The 6,027-nt window shown below is 34.7% G+C and overlaps 1 pseudogene; it reads left to right on the plus strand.

Moving 5' to 3' along the window:
- The window catches only part of LOC21402925, a 10,009-nt pseudogene extending 5,377 nt beyond the window's left edge, over positions 1 to 4,632 (plus strand).
- The last annotated feature ends 1,395 nt before the right edge of the window (positions 4,633 to 6,027 follow it).

Here is a 6,027-nt window from a genome sequence, read left to right on the forward strand (position 1 = left end):
ATCGGAAGATTTTTGTGTAAAATTCGTGTTTTAGATTTACTGACAGCATTGCTTGAGTAAAAGTCATAGCAGCAGTGAAGGGAAAATTGAGTTCTAGTCCTTCACATAGATTGATTTTTACTTTTGATAACTGAGCGTGCACTTCTTTTAGCCTTTGTAGTTGAATCAAACCATTAAAATTTTATTTACATTGCATCTCTTAGATCTTATTAAGAAAAATATTAGTAACTTTCTCCGTGTGAACGATACTCTATTCATTCACTTTATTACTTGTTCAGGAGTGTGCGAATGATGAGATATGTAGACCTATGCTCGTCCCGCAGTGGCCGCACAGTCGCCGAAAATATCTCTCTCATGTGGGGGAGATCAAAGATTGATCAATTTTTTCTTTTCTTTTTCTTTAAAGAAATGAATGGATTTATGAATTTTGTGATTTTTTTGCGTGTTTTCTCTTGTATTTTCTATAGCTTTGGTGATTTTTTTGAATTTTATGTATTTCGACGAGTAAGAAGTTGAAATTGGTACCAATTCCAATAGTTATCAGTCGGTACGGTGGTTGGATACCAATATTATGGCTGGATACCATTAACTAGATGGATATCGGTATCATGGCCGGATACTGATAACTAGATGGATACCGACAGTTACTGTTCGGTAACTATACGATACTTAAATGGATACCGGCGCTATGCTGTCACTATGGGTTGTTCCGCCATCGTTTAGCCCTTGTCACTTCTTCTGGTATTGTGGTAAGATACCGACCTATATTCTAAGGATATATTTGGTATTCTAAATATAATGCGATGATCTCTATAATATTTTAGTATTCTAAGTACACACGGTGATTCCCAATTTGTGTAATAAATAATAGAGTCTCTAACTCCTATGACTATGCCCTGTAACAAAATATTATACGCGTAAATAATACACAATCATAACCCCAAGTCTTTCTTTGACTCCTATTCTATCTTCTGCTTTCGCTTGCTCTTCATTTCACCTCATGATCAGCCTTAATGTCACTCTTAGATCTTTCTATCTCCTCCACAAAGCATTCTTTTTAACTTTTATAATTACTTAAATATATCTCATCTAATCTACCAATACGAGCCAATCTCTTTTGAATAGTTCTCTTCCATATGACTGCCACGTGGCAACTCCCACGCGAAAAGAAAAGGAAAAAAAGGCCACGCGTGTGTAGTAACGGCCTCAATTACGTGGCGGTTGTTATTGGAGGGGAGTAGCAAATATAGCTTGCAATTTAAGCTGACTGAGCGGTGTTTCAGTAATTTAAAGTATACATGCAAGAAAAGAACCGACCCAAAGCCCTCTCAATCTCTCTCGCCTCTTCCCCCTCTCTCCTCCGTTTCTTCTCTCTTCCCCTCTCTAGATTCCCCAGCCATGAAGCACCCATGCAGCCGAGCGATCTCAAGGGAGAGGACGATGAAGTCTCCTCAACCTCTTCCTCTTGCCCTTGTAATTTTTCCTTTTCAATAAAGTTTTCCTATTTCTTTTCAATCTATCAGGATCGCGTAATTTGGCATGAATTTTAGCTGAATCGGAGAAATTCATAGTTCGTGACCTGATAAGCGTTTGATCCTTTTGGTTCCGATTGGGATGGATTCGAAGCTGTGGCTGCGGAAGGAAAAATGAATTTCATTTTTGAATCTTAGGGTTTGGTTTGAATTTGGTTTAGTCTGAAATAGGTTTTTTGTTTTTTGTTTTTTTCAATTTATTCAAATTGTTTGCTTTGCTTTTAGCCACCTATTAATCTCTATCTCCCTTTCTCTTGGATGTATTTTCGATTTCTAACCATTTTCTAAATCAGATTAGGATTTCCATAGGAGAGGAATTTTGGGGTTCGAATTCGATCGACAATAGAAATGTGTTCTTGTTTGGATTTCTCTAGGGCAAAGGCAAAGAAAAAAGTAAAAGTTGCAGTGGCTAACGGGAATATGAAGGAAATCCTTGACGTCAAGACTCTCGTCCGATGGAAAGACAGCAACTGCATAGATCTTCTCCACCTACGAGGACGATCCGTGGTCCGATGGCCGGTAACTCCTAATTTCTTTCCCTTAATTTCTCAAAGTTTGTTTCTTGATATGATTGTGTGCACGGATTTTTTTGATCTAAAATTCGGTACCCATTGGTGATTATATCAAAGTCGATGTTTTTTTTATATTTCTTATGTTCGGATTAGGAGAACTTATCTGTAGTATTGTTCAAGTCTTACAGTATATATACAAAGTTGTTTGTAATGCATTGTATATGAGAGTAAAGCCAACATTATTCATGAACAAACAAGTTAAAGGCCGGTTGGTGTTGTCGAGAGTCGAGAGATCAGATCGTGAAAAGAAACTAAAAGAGAAGAGAAGTTTGTCTTGACATTCTTAGAGGTGGCATCCATGCCCGTTTTACAAGGTCATGTTGAGAGCTTTCAAAAAGTCAAGTACAATTTTAATATTATCAAAAAACACACTGTACCAAAAGCATGTTTTGTTATAATATAAGATATTAAAATTATTTTATCCTTTTTTTTTTTTAAGTTTTTTTATTTATTCAAATAGTAGGTTAGGGTAAGAGATATGATTTTTTTTCTCCATAGTTTATGTACAAAGGCTACTAATATTTTAAAGGTGCGTATATGCACCCCTCTTAAAATTTCAAAAAAGTCCCTATAATTAAATCACCTCAGGTTCTACTTTTCACACTCTCTTAAACCATATCCATTACTTGTTACACTCATCTCTTTAAAAAAAAAAAAAAAAACCTGAAACTAATTGTATTGTTTTTTTCTTTTGAAAATCCATCCATCCTTTCTTTTTAAGTTTACGTTAACATATTTTTTTGGTACCCATTCCTTTTATTCATTTTTTGTACCCATCCATCCTTTCTCGTTTGTGCGTGTATATATATTTATTATGTGTGAAAGGTATGTTGGCTTCATTTTGTTTTTTTGTTTTTTTTTCCTGAAAATATATTGGTTGAGTTTGTGGTTAATAATATGTTTACAGTCGTTGAATTTATAGTATGTTGGAACAAAAATCTCAACAAGATTGCATACATCATTGACACCCTCGTAAGAAATGATTCATACAACACTGAAATGAATACTAGCAGATAATTCACACACAAGATGTTAGACTCCTTCAATAGGAATCGCAACTGTTTAGATGGGATTTTATCTGTGTTCATTATTTTTTATTTTCCATTTTCTTATGGAATCGATCGACTATTATAGTTTCAAAAAGCAATGATACAGATACACTTGTTTTCTTTTGGTCCAGTCCATGCAAGATCTAGCAATTACAAAGGTGAAACGTGAGAAAATTCCAATTCAATGCACAGTAGCACAAGTTATATTATTATTGTCATATTAAATCGTTACAAAAAAAAAAATCAATAAAAGGGTGCAAAAAAAGTGTAAATATAGACTGAAAAAAATGACAGTCCTGTAAATATGATTGAAAAAATATGTGCTCCTTTGAAAGAGTGAAAATGACACATGTCAAATGAATATGGTAGTATCTGTAAAAGAGTATGTAATAGGGTCTGTATTTAGTATTTCTCATTTGTTTTTAATGATGGGTGTGTAATAAGTATTTTTTTTTAAATACTACTATCCTTAATAGTAATTTTAATAATGGGTAATTTAGTAATGTTAGAAGGGGGTGTGTGAAAAGTAGAAAAAGAGATGTTAATAGACGCACCTATTTTTAATTGTATTACAATAATGGCATATTTACCTACTGATTGTGGTCATGTTGGGAGCTTTCACGGCTACCTCCTATGCCAATCTTCTTCCCGCGGATTTTCTAAAGTCCTTGAACAAGGTCAATATCGGGTTAACGTTTTTATTTGGAGGGATACTGGTCAAGATATTGAGACCAAAACCTCATCTTGAAGGTCTCATTGTTGCTACTTGCTCCTCAGGTACCAGTTTTCTTTTTAGCGTTGGATGTTTGTCTTGTGCTTCAACTCGTACAACTCTAGGACCTTGAATTTCTTTCTTCCTAGATAGTTTAAATTCTTTCCATAATTTGCACGCTAAAACTTTTACTCTGTTAAAAAAAAAACATTCTAATTGATGGCTGACATTTCGTGCGCCTCTGCTGCTTTCTAGGAAGATATTTGTCAATTTCCTTACAAACTTTTTGGCAATTTTCTGAAAATGAAAAATTTAGTTCAGTTAGAGTTACCTCTTTCAGAATGTTTATGTCTTTAACCTTTCAATAACTGAAAGATTCTTTATCTGTGACTGTTTCATGAGGTTTATAGTATGTTAATACTGAGAATTTGGTTGCGAACCCTCTCAAGAGAAAGCTGAGCGTGGAGATGGTTCCTGAGAACTCCGTAATTGGAATCTGTGAATTTGGTTCATGCCGGTAATCTCTTGTTTCGATTGGGTTTTTGGCGTGGTTTTGTAATAGAAGGCCATTGACTCTGAAAAATTACTGTGAGTCCTCACCAAAAAAATCACTTTATCACTTTTTGGGGCTTTCTTGTAATCTAATTCTTTTTCCCTTTGATGTGGGTAAAAAAAAAAAACAATAATAGGTCTTTTCTTTCGCGTGGTTTTTGATCATTTGTGACTTTTTTCCTCTTTGATGCAGGTCATATCTTCTTCTTCGTTAGGGCAAGTCTACTGTTTCATGTGAAAATATCGCTTTGCATTGAAATTTTTTAATAGTTCTTAGTTCAATTGTGTGGTGCTTTTTTTTTTCCCTTACTTGGACAATCATTTTTTTCTTGTGATTCTGCGTCTCCTTCTGCTGATTTGTATGGTTTAGTGTTTTGGCTTTATTACTAAATAAATTTATTCCAATATAATTTTGCTTAATGTCTTTGTCATGTGATTTATACCTTCTTCCAGATGCTGCCAACTCTGTTGCTCTAAATATGAAGGAATTTGTTTATTTTATAGAACCTATAAGATGCTTGGAGTTTCTATTTCCTTTTTTTTTGGGGTTAGTGATGTGGTGGATTCATGCACAATTATTTCTCTTGAAAACCTTTTCCCGGTAAAATTTAGAACTTTATTCTCTTAATATAAAGAAATCGATTTCATTCTTTCAGTAACCACTATAAAATTTAAAACTTCCTTCTCTTAATATATGGTTGATGTCATTGATGAGGTCTTAGCTCTGAATTCGGATTACTTTACCTTGTACAAGTTGTGTTTGTATCACTTGCATGTGTGTAGAAGAGAAAGATGTTTGGAAGATTGCCTTGATTCTTTTGTATTAGAAAGAGGTTAAACTTTTTAGGATATAACAACAACAATAAGCCTTAATCCCAACTTAATTGGGGTCAGCTATATGGATTTCAATTTTCCACGTAGCTCTGTTTGAAATTAAACTTTCCTGAAGGCTTAGATCTAAAATGTCATTTCTAACTACTTCGGTCCACGTAATTCTTGGCCTACTCCTCCCTCCCCTAGTATTAGGTATAAGAATGTCCTTCCAAGCACGAATTGGTGTTTCTAGCAGTCTAAGTTGGACATGTCTGTACCACCTTAAGCGGCCTTCGCGCACCTTATCTTCTATTAGTGCTACACCTACTTTACTACGAATAACTTCATTCCTTATGTGATCCATTCTCGTATAGTCACTCATCCATCTTAACATACACATTTCTACCACGCTCATCTTAGATATATGTTGTCTCTTAATGGCCCAACTTTCACTACCATATAGCATAGCTAGGCGGATAACTGTCCTATAGAACTTTCCTTTCAGCTTAATAAGCATCTTGCCATCACATAAAACTCCTGTAGCATTCTTCCACTTAACCCACCCTGCCTTAATTCTATGTTGAATATCATCTTCTATATCTCCTTTGTACTGCACTATAGACCCAAAGTACCTAAATTTCTTAGAAGCCTCAATCTCCACAGCATCTAAAAAAATTTTATCACTCTGATTACTTGAGTTACTAAACCAACAATGCATGTATTCGGTTTTCGGCCTACTTAACTTAAATCTCTTGGTCTCGAGAGTCTGTCTCTACAGTTCTAACTTACGGTTAACT

Source organism: Morus notabilis, unplaced genomic scaffold, assembly GCF_000414095.1.
Source record: "Morus notabilis unplaced genomic scaffold, ASM41409v2 Scaffold24, whole genome shotgun sequence".
Lineage (NCBI taxonomy): Eukaryota > Viridiplantae > Streptophyta > Magnoliopsida > Rosales > Moraceae > Morus > Morus notabilis.